The following is a 12,817-nucleotide window of genomic DNA, read 5'->3' on the forward strand; positions in this document are numbered from 1 at the left end:
GTCCCAACACTTTCATGAAGAACTAAAGCCATATCATCTCCCTACCTACCTCTATAGCAGCAACATACTCTACCTCTAAAGTGGATAAAGCATTAACCTGCTATAATTAAGAAATCCATCTCACTGCTGCCCCACCAATAGTAAATACATAACCTATAGCACTTCACCTGGTATCAATATCCCTTTCCAAATCCAAGTCAACATATCCGTGTAAAGTAGGAGTAAAGCCCCCAAAGTGTAAACATTTAGTGGATTCTGATGTCCCCACATTACTATATAATATAAATAATAAATAAATGTTTTATATAAAGTAATATTCATAATGATATTAAAATAAAAATATTTTTATAAAGTAATATTACATTTTGATTATATAATAATATCATGTCATGTTGTAATAATAATAATCTAATATAATATAGCAACGTACTATATTAATAAAGTATTATAGTCTAATAATATAGTTGATATATTATTAAATTAACATATATTATAATATAAATATTTTGTGATATTATTTTAAACAAATAATTTATATTTAGTGATATTAATATAAATATTAAATTTAATATAATTATTATTATTATCTATTTTAAAATACAAATATTATTTATAATAAGATAAATAATATTAAATATATATGTGATATATGTACTAGATATATCTCAAATATGTATAATAATATATAATTATTTATTATAATAATCTTATGGTATGTTTAATAACTATATAGTTATAATTCATCATAATATAAGATTACATACTATTTAAAATTAATAATATAATATTATAATAGTCTTATCAAAAATAATTTATATAATTTATATAGTTAATATAATAGTACAATATATAATCATTAAAAATAATATACTTAATAAAAATAATAAAATACATAATTACCTTATTAATATAATTAATATTATAAGAATGATATATCATTAAAAAATTATATATTATCAATATAATAAAATTATTATAAATTAATAATCTATAATTTGAAATAAACAATGATATTATATTCAAGACATAATTAATCTTATTTGATCATATAAGAGACAAAAGGTGTGTCTATTAGAAGTATAAAACATTCATATAAATAAATAGGAAAAACAAAGTAAAAGAAGGAATGCTGAAGAAAATATAAAGTCGGACCTCAAACTCTATCATCGGGAATCTCATTGAAAAAGGCATCTATTTGTAGACAACCACGACCATCATAAGAGAGAAGGAAGACATCGAGTAGAATCATAAGGATGCCTAGTCGGGGAAGGATTGAAGAATTAATATATCTATATAATCCAACAAATAAAGAAAGAAACTTGTGGATGAGACATGAGAATAAGAGACAAAAGAAGGCCAGATTAAACCAAGTTCATAAAGCATTGACAAGTCTTATGCTTACTTGTCCAAACATTAGCAGAATCCATATCGATGGGAGTGCGTAGCTAGCAACAAATAAAGACAAACTAAACCAATGGTATATATATCAATGGAAGTAGAATAAGAGAAGACATCTTTGCCAACTTGACTGATCCAACTTCAGAGCAACAACTATATCATACCCTCTCTATTAATAGTGTGATAGGTCAAAATGACACTAGACAAAGAAATAATAGTCACCTGAGGGGCAAGAGATCAATTGTAGGAGTATACCCTAAAGGAAGAATTGATATAACTAGAAGAAAGGCACATATAAAGATAATAATAGTTCATTAAATTATACCATTAAGAGAGGATTGATCAATGTGGAGGGAGCTAATTCCAAACATTAAGAGAGACTAGGGCTAATGAATTGGAATTCCTAGTACACATTTGAAAATAAAATAGAGGTTCTAACTTTTATTCCCTATACTAGAAGAGCAGATATTACATCTGACATATATATTGTACTCAAACAATTATGCCCATACCTACATACCTATCAATTACATAAGATTGTATAAACTACATCAAGAATAATATAGTGAAAAGGATACAAAGAAAAGAAAAAGTTGCACATAAACAATGACCCCCAAAAAGGGTTCATTACAAATGGTATCAGAGCTATGATCTTGCCATCTTCTTAATTTGAAAACTTTTGCAAAATGAAAAAAACTAATATAATGCAAGAAGGAATTTAAAGAAATAGGAATTAAAAGGTAGAAGAAAAAGAAATGATTTGGGATGTAAATTTATACATATATAACCAATAGTAAGTGCACTCAAACGCCAATCAACATTTCCTATTTCATATGGATTGGGCACTATTGTGAAGAAATCTAGTACTTACAATTATAGTAGCATATGAATATTGAAGAGTAAGAAAAACTAGATCCACCATAATGACTGATTCATAGGTGCCCTACTACCTAAAATGGGGAACAAATCCTACTCTACTATCAATGCAAAATTAGAGATTACTTGCTATTCACTAGATCAAATGCAACTATAGTTGCATCGGGGCACAAGACTAGGCTTAGGATGCCCTATCTATTCCATCATGGCTTGTAAGTCTATAAGAAATAAATGACCAACTTATGCAACTTGTCCCTTTAGGCTTCAAAACCATATCATATCTGGATCTATCTTTTGACTATATCTACTTTAGCCAGTTCATTTGTTCACTCTGCTCCTTGGACTATAGTTCGGCGGAATAGTAGGATGTAGGTTCTTGAAAATATGCTACTTGGGCCATAAATGCAATGCATGAGTTCATCCAAGTAGTGTGCCATGTGCTTGGTTTGCTGAAATGCAATGTTGAATTAAAATTTGACATGATTCTTTAAGGAGTATAGTGGAATCCATAGCCTACATCTTTATAATGGCATAAATTGTGGTGTACTCATCAAAGGAGAAAGGGAAATCAACTTTAAAAATGCAAAAAAAAGAGAGAGTAAACACAATAACGTAAGTGCCAATACCTCCTCCATAATGAAAGATTGTTTCAGTATAGACAATAACTAGCCAGTATTGTGGGTAATATCTTTGTGCTGATAACCATCACTGATAATTGAATATGAAACTGTGAGAGATATTTATTTGTAGAAAATTGTTGGCAACATCTATGCATTTTTTTTGGAAATCCATCACTAAGAAAATGTGATTGAGATTTAATTCTATAATAGTTTCTTACTACAATCTGAAACCACAAATCTATAACCTTCTATATATTCACCAAAAAATGGTTGTCTTATGATTTAACATAAGTTGCCACAATGGATTACAAATGTGGGTAGACATCTAATAAAAATAATCCACATTCAATTTGTTCCAATACATGGAAGGTAGGAAATTCATAAAACAAAGAAAGGACATGTCACAAAATAGTCACAACTATGAATCAATAAAGCCAAACAATTATTTGTGATCAACATGGCAGTAAGAAATAAGGTAGCAAACAGTCCACCCTTAAAGTGTGAGAAAGAAATCACAATTTAAAAAATTTTCTTGGCACTTGAAATTGTCGAGTGCCAATTTTTCTCAACACTTGAAGGTGCCAAGTGGCAATGTGCTTAGCACATGATGGTTCTGAGTGACAAGTTTCTTGGCATGTGAAGGTGTTGAGTGATAGGCAGTAGGTACTGAGTTAGCTTGGAACAAGAAGAGCTCGACACTCAAAGGAAATGCTCGGCAATCACTAGAAAGTGATACACAATAGAAGAGGATGTTGAGTGATCTGTTTCATATACTTAATATTTTCACCATTTAAGATAGAGAGCCAAGTTGAAGCATTCAACAATAAACTTCTTAGAAAAAAAATGAATAGATGAAGAGAAATGGATTCAAGTATGCCTGCTTTTTTTTCTATTCAACTAAGATTATAAATGTTACAAAATCTAGGAGCATTTGGCTTCAACTAGAAAACCTTCAAATAACCCTAAACTCATAAAACTTCAAACTTCAATGAACTTTAAACGTGTAGCTCTAATGGCTACATACAGTGGTGCCTAGAGAAATCACTGCTTCAATAGGAAAAAACCAACAATAACAAACCTACTGAGTGAATAGAGGAATCACATGAAACTAGAGAGATTGGATCTGTCGATCACTTTCTTGTTCTTCCTTCTCTTCTCTACTCTACTACTTCTATCTTCTCTACTCTGCTGAACTGACTCTCTTGTCTGGTCGAATGAATCTAAGACATTTCTTTTGTAATATTTTCCCCCTCTTTCCTGATTTCAAAAACTCACCCACTACAATTATTGTTTCTATCTATTTTAGAGTTTTTTAGGTGGTAGGTGGGCATTTGGCTCCAGGGACAAATGACCATTGCATTTAATAATCCAACACTCCCCTTTTGTCCTGAGCCAAACACACAATGATCACTACTAATCCAAATCAACTACACCAAGACACTCTCTTAGGTGTACAAAACTTCCAATGCCTAGAGGCTTAGTAAAAATGTCTACTAGCTACTACTTAGACTTGCAAAATTCCCTTTTGATATCCCCATTCTCCACCAACTCTCTAATGAAGTGATATCTGATCTCAATAAGTTTGCTTCTCCAATGGAAGACTAGATTCTTGGACAATGCAATTGATGAAATGTTGTCACAATAAATTGTGGTCCCATCCTCTTGCCTTTCATTCAAATTTTTCAAGATCCTTCTTAACCTATTACTATTGGTGTTGGGGTTGCCTTACTATTCTACATTTTAAATCTCTCCAAGATCTGCCCTGCATATTTCTCTTGAGAGATGAAGATGCCATTATGCAATTTTTTTACTTCTATGCCTAGAAAGTACTTCAAGAGACCTAGGTCTATCATTTCAAACTCATTTTTCATGGTCTCTTTGAACTCACCAATTAGAGCCTTGTCATTACTAGTAAAAATTAAATCATCTACATACAAGACAACAATCAAAACATTACCATTTGCTGCCTTGATGTAGAGAGTAGGCTCACCATTGCTTTTTCTAAAGCTATCGCTCATAAAATATGAGTCAATCCTACTATACCACGCACTTGGAGCTTGCTTGATCCCATAAAGAGCTCTCTTCAATCTATATACTTTTTGTTCTTCACCTACAACTTCATAACTAGGTGGCTGCTCCACATATACTTCTTCTTTCAATACACCATTTAGGAAGGTAGACTTCACATCCATTTGATATACCTTCTATTTATGTTGAGCTACAATTGCTATAACAACACACATGATTTCCATTCTTGCAATCGGGGCATATGTCTCATCATAATCTCTTCCATATTGCTATTTGTAACCCTTGACTACGAGCCTTGCCTTATGCCTATCAATCTTGCCTTCAGCATTGCATTTCATCTTGTAGACCCATTTCACTCCAATCACTTTCCTCTTGGGAGGCAAATTAGTTAGCTCCCATGTCTCATTTATTTCTATAGCATCTATCTCCTCATCCATGGCCTTACATCATTTCTTCTCCTTAATAGTTTCTTCAAAATATATTGGATCATTATGAGAAAATAATGCAAAATTAACACTCTCATCATAATCTTCATACCTTTCATCTTGGTATATCTCCCTAAGACTCTTGGTCTTTCTTGGTAAAAAAGAGGAGAGTGTGGGATCAAAATCTTCACTGTTGCTACTTTGCTGACCTGCTCGATCTTCACTGGTACTCGACACTAACACTCGGTCATGCCTAGAGGAGCTCGACAATGACTGAGGCTACTTTCCTTTTCTTCTATTAGCTCCTTCTTCTTTCTATTCATTAGCTTCCTCTTCACTCATAATTGGCACTTTACTAGAAGTGCTTGGTGACTCATCAATTTGTCTATACCAAGACTAATTTTCAAGAAATTCCACATCTCTTGAGAGGATCATCTTATTTTTCAATGGGTCATACAATTTGTATGCCTTTGATTCTGAGTTGTACCTTGTGAAGATGCACTTCACACCTTTGTCATCTAATTTCTACCTTTTCTCTTTAGGCACATGTCCATATGCAACACATCCAAACACCCTTAGGTGTTCAACTATCCATCTTCCTCATGACCATGCTTCCATTGGAATTCTATCATGGACTACCTTTGTAGGACACCTATTAATTAGGTAAACTATTGTTACCATAGCCTCTCCCCAAAATTCAATTGGGAGACCTTTCTGTTTCATCATGCTCCTTTCCATTTCAATAATGGTCATGTTCTTTCATTTAGCCACTCCATTCTACTGTGGTGTATTGATGGTTGCGAGCTCTTTCTTTATGCCATGTTTCTTGCAAAAATTTACAAAAGAATTGGAGGTATACTCCCCTCCTCTATCTGATCTTAGGACCTTGATATAGTGTCCACATTCTCTTTTAGCCTAGGCTTTGAACTCTACAAATTTATCAAATGCTTCAAATTTATCCTTTAAGAAATACACCTATGTCCTACGACTAAAATTATCAATAAATGTTATAAAGTAAGTACTCCACCCAATGGAAGTAACTTGCATAGGACTGACTAGGTCATTATGCACTAACTCTAATGGATATCTAATCCTCCTAGAATTTCTAGAATTAAAGGGAAGACTATGTTGCTTACCCAAAATACAAGCCTCACACTTGTGACATGAATTTCCTATTCATGGCAAACCTTCTACCATTCTTTTATTTGACAACAAATTTAAACCAGCATAGCCAAGATGACCATACCTGAGGTGCCATAGCTGTGAGGGGTCTTCAATTACACTCCTTAGAGCTCATTGTGTGGGAGGTGCAACACCAACTTGAGATGAGATACATGTCTCTATCCTCAAGGGAAACATTCTATTCTTTGTCATTTAAGCTACTGCAAGTAAGTTCTTGCTCTCATCCTTTTCATGAATGACACATGTTTCATTCTCCATTAGCACTTTGTATCCATTTTGAATGAGCTAACCAATGCTCATCAAATTGTGCTTCATACTAGATGAAAAATACACATTTTGTATTTCCTTCTTCTCACCTTGCTTGGTGCGGACCATAATAGATCCTTTTCCCACTACTGGTAGGGTTCCATTGTTACCCATTTTAATCTTAGATTTAAAACTCTTATCAATGAATGAAGATAAGGTTTCATTACCACTCATGTCAATGCTACATCCACTATCAAGGTACCAAACCTTAGGGCTTCCTTCTTCACCAACATTACACATGATGAAGGTAGTGACATTGTTTCCACTTCCCATGTTCACATCAGCCATATTTTCTTGTCCTAACTAATCATTTTCCTTCTTCTAGCATTCAGTTGCATAATGCCCATATTTATGAAAGTAGTAGCATTCTACATTACTTCTATTTGAGTTTTAGTTTTTCTTACCTCCTCTTGATGTATTTTGTGAGCTACTTGCTCCATCTGCTCTTCCTGAGCTTTATGCTGCAGCATTTCTTTGTCCTCCATTACCTTGGCCTCTACCTCCAGAGTTTTTGCCTGAGCCATTTCTTCCTCTCCCCCTTCCTCTTGGATTTGACTAAGCCTTGAATGCTTGCTCTTGGGAAGAAGAAGATGTAGATATGTTGATCCTATGCTCATGGGTTTGAAGAGTACCCATCAACTCATCCATTGTCAAAACATTGAGGTCTTTTGCCTCTTCTATGGTCATGACCAAATTGTCATTATTTATGAGGTCAACTCCTCAATATCTTTTCCACTATCCTTTGCTCTTGATAGTCTTCTCAATTTGACTTCAGTTGGTTAATCACATTGGAGGTCCTTGAATTGAAACCTGCAACTAATTCATTTTCCTTCATCTAGAGGTTCTCAAACTTCCTCATATTCTGTAGCTTTACTATACGAACTTGATCAATCCACTTGAAGTTCATCTCAAGGATATCCCAAGCTTTCTTTGCATAATTTTTTGCTATAATCTTTAGGAATACTTTCTTTATCATTGTTTCTTCAATAAGACTTAGTGCCTTTGCATCTTTCCTCCTTGACTCTTTCAAATGAGTCTTTTGTGCATTTGTGAGGGTAGTATACTAAGTTGGGTCTATCACATCATTGATGTAACACACCACAAGCAAAAATTAAACTAAGCTATGAACAAACATAAAGAACCATGGAATTTTTTATTTATTTAATCATCAAATTGCAAGATCTAGTACAAAGATTGAATCATTCTCAGAAATATAAACCTCAACATAAAAGAATATATCATCAATATATATTTCCATAACGATGTCTATACTTAATGAGTTCAGTACAATATAGATGAACAGTATCATTCAAAGACGCCTAGGTCCAACAAATGAAAATTTACAAGCATCAAATTCAATTTCATGAAGTAACTTCAACAGTCTTCCATCAAACTAGATATTCAACTTGAACATATGAAAATAACACAAACATACAACACAACGCATAGAGGGCTCAGTACACACTGAGTTAAAAAGTGTAGTCCACCTGCATACATGTCAAAATTAACATATATATATATATATCTTAAAGTTGATATCCAACTACATAACATAGTGCAATTCTAATATTACTATGCAAGAAGTAACACCTTCTAAATAATGCAAAATTAAACTCGCACTAAGAATAACTAGTTAATGAACCATATATATACTGAGGTTTCATCACTATGGTGCTAAGATACTATATCCATATATGGTACGCCCTTGGATAACACATAGTGGGGTTCTCTATAATACTTGTGAAATGATGCAATAGAGACCTACCTTGTTATCCATACTTAACCTTACTAGTTAAAGTCATAGGTAAGGCAAATTATATTTTATTTATAATTAACCCTCCCAATTCATTTTAAAATTATCACTAAATTTAATTAACTAAATAGAATAAATCGATATTCAACCACCTCAATATACATTCACTACAACTATCCTTAACATACACATCATACAGATATTCTAAGAATGTACACGTAACTAATAACATGTCAGTTTTCTCATGATATTACATTCTTCATCTTTTAAAACTCTCATCTTCTACTATCAATTTGAAAGTAAACTTAGGTTATTATAATAACAGAAGTAAATACTACAATATTACAATCTCGTAAATATCACTAAACTGCTATATTAGTTGAATGATATTTACCAGTCACAATATTGTACTACTTATCTCTACTATTATAACAAGCTAAGTGTATCCTTTGAATTGACCAAGATAATAAACAATACACCTATGATAATTTTACTTCAATAGACATATCTTCAAATGTATATCATAAATCTACTTCACAAAATGAAATAACTTACATTCCAATCACAAACTAAAATATATCAGTATGTAAAGAATTCTATTTCAAACACTTAATCTCTAAACAATCCCTAAATTCTATAAGGTACTTCATAGCCTAAACTAAAAACAATTGAATCCAAATGCAACCAAAAGATCCTTGCAATATCTTAGGATATTCAAATGTCTATAGAAATTTCATTGCTGTTTAATAATAAAAATTTGACCTAGTTTTAACTACAATCAGCAATTATCAGAAAATAAAATATAATATCTGAGATTAATTCAAAATACACTTCACCAATATGCAAAGTAATTTCCATCATACTAGTAGCTGGAAGTAATTAGGATGTAAATTCCTAAGCTAACAGAAGCACACAATCTCTTCTCATAATGATCCTGTTGATATAACAACACCTATCTATATCTATGTTATTTTTTGAAAAGAATGCCTTATTCATTTGCAACTAATTCCTCAACAATAGATATTTAACACTCAATTTCCATTATAAATTATGGAATAATTTATGCTATCACAGAGTTTCAAGTTCAAAACAAGTTTCCTTTTTAAAACATTTGACAAAATGTCATTTCCAAAACCATTATCAAATGTTAACTAAGTTACTGTTTTCAATATATAATTTAATCATATTATCAGATTCGACATACTTTTAAAGAAAAATAATGACAAAACCCTCGAATTACTCATCAATATCATAATATAAGATAACTGTCATAAGAAATTTGAACTAACAATGTTTAGAATGTATAATCAACCATGATTCATGAAGAAAAATCAAACATTTCGTTACCCATAAAATGCTATGCAAGTTAACATGAAAATTTTAACATTGCTATGGTTTCACGCAAACCATTTGACAAAATGTCTCTGCCCTCAATAGCAGACATGAACACGTTTAAAACATTCTCAAGTCTGAGGCTGAGCCTCTCAAAATTTTCTATATATAACCAAGTAAGCTGGAGTTATGGGTTCTCACAAGCTCTTACCAATGAAAGCAAAAACTTTCTCACTATTACACAATAGCCGACATGCTCACTGCCGCAACCATATGTTTCTCACAAAACTCAACTTGGTGGGAAACATATGTTTGGGATAAAGCTATAAAAACATAAATGAAGCAACTTCCATACATATCTCTCCACAACTTCCACATTCAAAGGTGAATGCATGTAGAGCTTTGCATAGCACGTAGTGAACATACTCATCTGTAAATGTAAAATTTCATAATATGCAAATCTGATAACTTTTACATTATGCAAAATGAAAGTAACATGGCATTCACAAATAGAGTTAAACAGTAGGGTAAGAAATTTCCCCCTACCTAAAAAACTGAATATGGAAGATTGTTCCTCGAACCAACTTGATGCCAAAACCCCAAAAACAAAATCCAACACTGGTGATAAAACTCTACAATGTTGACTCACACAATTCGCAGAAGACTTCACAATAGAGTGAAGCAGAAACTCCATAAACAACAATAGCCAAACTCTAAGAAAAAAATCCATCAAGTTAAGCCAAATATGCACATTAACCTTCCAAACAACTCCCATTAAAATGTCGATATCTCAGCATGAAACCACAGATGTAAAATCAATAGAGCAATGTGGCTCAAAACTCGGCCTGTAACCAGTAAAAACTCAACTCACATCAAGGTATGGCTGACTGCAACTTCAGTGCCATAAGTTCGGCAGTTCCAAGTCCACCGCCATGAATATGGCTCAAACAAAATAACAATGTTACCCTCCTTCATAGAAATTGATACCCATTTAGGGTTACATAATTGCTAATTTCTTATGAGGTGATTTAACTCTTTTTTTTTTTTAAACAAATACAAATGTATGCCAAGCTCCACTAAGGTGTTAAACCTTAATCATAAGAAAACACACACACACACACACACACACATAAATGCAAACCATGGTTCTGTCAATTAACAATCCAATATGAGTCAAGAAATGAAACCATCTTAAGGGTTACCACGATCTAAACATTAAATCCCTGTATAGTTACATGAATGAAAGTACAATAAAGGATTCTAATTAAATACAACATATAACCATTTATAAATATCTACAACATCACATCAACATATAGCATGAAACAGAATGCAGTAAACAAAGAGTCAAAACATAATAACATAATCCATAATCTATCAACTTGAAATCAATGATATGCCAAATTCCATACATAAAATCCTAAATCACATTTATTGCTAAAACATAGTTCTTCACAGAAAATACGCTCAACATCAGTCTCATCATTCAACAATAGTATTATAACCAAGTTCTATAGAAATTCAATCATAACATCAGAAAGAAATCTTAAAATAGAAAAGTCCTAGTTTGCAAAAAAACTTGGAGTAGTGGCCAGGCATGACAATTGAACCCATTAACTACAGACTCCCACAAATCATTTGAAACCATTATGGTTTTCATCTTCTTTGCCCATGTATTATAATTTTGCCAACTAAAGGATGGTGGTTGCTGCCATATCTTTCCTATATCTACAACCATGTCAAATATCCCAAAAAAATAAATGCGCTAACTCACTATGGATGTGGGGCCTCAAAGCTCTAATAACATGTGAGAAAGAAATCACAACTTAAAAATTTTGCTCGGCATTTGCAATTTTTGAGTGCCATTTTTGCTCAACACTTGAAGGAGTTGAGTGGCAATGTGCTCAACACGTGAAGGTGCTGAGTGACAGGTTGCTCGGCATGTGAAGGTGTCGAGTGATAGGCAGTAGGTGTCGAGTTAGCTCAGCACAAGAAGAGCTCGACACTCAAAGGCAATGCTCAGTAGTCACTAGAAAGTGATACACAATAGAAGAGGATGCCAAGTGATATGTTTCATATAATTAATATTTTTACCACTTAAGAAAGAGAGCCAAGCTGAAGTATTCAACAATAAACTTCTTAGAAAAAAAAATGAATAGATGAAGAGTGTAATGGATTCAAGTATGCCTGCTTGTTTTTCTATTCAACTGAGATTATAAATATTACAAAATCTGGGAGCATTCGGCTTCAACTAGAAAACCCTAAATTGGTAAAACTTCAAACTTCAATGAACTTTAAACTTGCATCTCTAATGGCTACATACAATGGTGCTTGGAGAAATCACTACTTCAATAGGAGAAAACCAACAATAATGAACATACCAAGTGACAAAAGGAATCATGTGCAACTACAGAGATTGGTCTGTTGATCTCTTTCTTCTTCCTCCTCCTCTACTCTGCTCTGCTACTTCTATCTTCTCTACTCTACTGAACTGACTCTCTTGTCTAGTCAAATGAATCTAAGACATTCCTTTTGTCATAATTTTTCCCCTCTTTCCTGATTTCAAAAACTCACCCACTACAATTATTTTTTCTATCTGTTCAAGAGTCTATTAGGTGGTAGGTGGTCATTTGGCTCTAGGGACAAACAACCATTACATTTAATATTCCAACATAAAGAACTCATTGCACAATCTCCTCTACATGAACCCACAGCTCATTCACATGACATAGTGAATAATGCCACATAAAATTTACCTTTATTTTCCATAAGATAACAATAACCAGATTGTGCTATTCTACTCAGTCCATTTCAATTGAGTATAATAATGTAGAATGGCATGAAAGATTAGGCTTGACAACCACATGGATTGGCTTATAAGTATTAACCTTAGAATG

The sequence above is a fragment of the Cupressus sempervirens genome, chromosome 11 (assembly GCF_028749045.1).
Source record: "Cupressus sempervirens isolate cs-2001-9-10 chromosome 11, ASM2874904v1, whole genome shotgun sequence".
NCBI classification, from domain to species: domain Eukaryota; kingdom Viridiplantae; phylum Streptophyta; class Pinopsida; order Cupressales; family Cupressaceae; genus Cupressus; species Cupressus sempervirens.